This window comes from Acyrthosiphon pisum, chromosome A1 (assembly GCF_005508785.2).
Source record: "Acyrthosiphon pisum isolate AL4f chromosome A1, pea_aphid_22Mar2018_4r6ur, whole genome shotgun sequence".
In the NCBI taxonomy this organism is placed as follows: Eukaryota; Metazoa; Arthropoda; class Insecta; order Hemiptera; family Aphididae; genus Acyrthosiphon; species Acyrthosiphon pisum.
Window position 1 is genome coordinate 29,453,130 of NC_042494.1, and position 1,367 is coordinate 29,454,496.

Sequence of the window (1,367 nt, forward strand, 5' to 3'; positions counted from 1 at the left end):
AACATTTTATAAATTTTTAACTACAAAATAATTTTTCAAATTAAAATTTGATAAATTTTGTCAAAATTTGATCTTTAAATGCTTATAAAAAAAAATTGTGCCTATGTATTTTTAATATTTTTTAACTGATATTGTAACAATATATCAGGAGCCTTGCATTAAATTTTCACGCATTTTTACCAAACAAATAAAATTTTATTGATATTTATAGAAAACTTTAAAACTGAAAATGTCCGTAAACAGCTCAAAAAGAGTCAAAATATTTTCAAAATTGTATGGTGTATAAGAAATGCTAATATAAACATTCAGTAAAATTTTCATGTATCTACAGTCATTTGTTTTTGAATTACAACAAAATAAGGAAATCGCTACATGAGAAATCGAGTGAATATCCATTGTTGTAAAAATTTGAATTTCAAACGATCATAAAAATTTAATTTGGTTTTCTTATAGACATTTTTTTTGATAAATGTAGAAAATCTTATAAGGAATCTTGTATTACATTTTCATATCTTAGATTTAAAAAGAAAAATTTTTATGAATTTCTAACTCGTAATAATTTGCAAATTTTCGTGATTTTTCCATATTTTGTCATTTTTTGAACTTTAAATGCTTATAAAAAAAAACTGTGACTAACGATTTTTAATATTTTTCATCTGCCTTTGAAACAATATACTAGGAGCCTTCTATTAAATTTTCAAGCTTTTTTATCCAACAAATAATTGATATTTTTAGAAAAAAATTTGGACCTTTGGATATTATTAAATTATAATATTATAATAATTAATTAAAAACATTTTATACTTACGACGTTTTTTAGTAGATTTATAGAAGTTAAGCTACAAAATGTTCTATTAATTAAAATAAGTTACTATTTAGTATATTTTACTAATTAGTAATTACTAATACCCATTAGCCAATAGACAACTTTAGAAGGTACCTATATAAATTATAAAGTATAAATTAATCATACCATTTTCTTTCCCCGGAGAAATAGTTAATAGAAGAACAAAGTCTCTCCCCAGAATCGTTTTTTTACTGACGATGCTCATTCAATAGGTAATTCATTGGATTCAAATTAAATCTAACATAATATTATTATCTATTACTTAACGACGATTAATCGAAATCTACTTAATATCTACCATATAGTAATTGCCAATAATTAACAATAGTTGTAGATCGACTTGCACTTTTTTATAAGCTATATTAATTTATATTTTATACCTAGTTCTCGATTATAGCACCTATACCATCTATTGTTCTATGATACCACAGAGCCACAGAGGCATCGAATAACTATATATGTATGCCTGTATGACTGTAGCCTGTATAGCATGTTCATGCCTTCATGACTCACAATATGA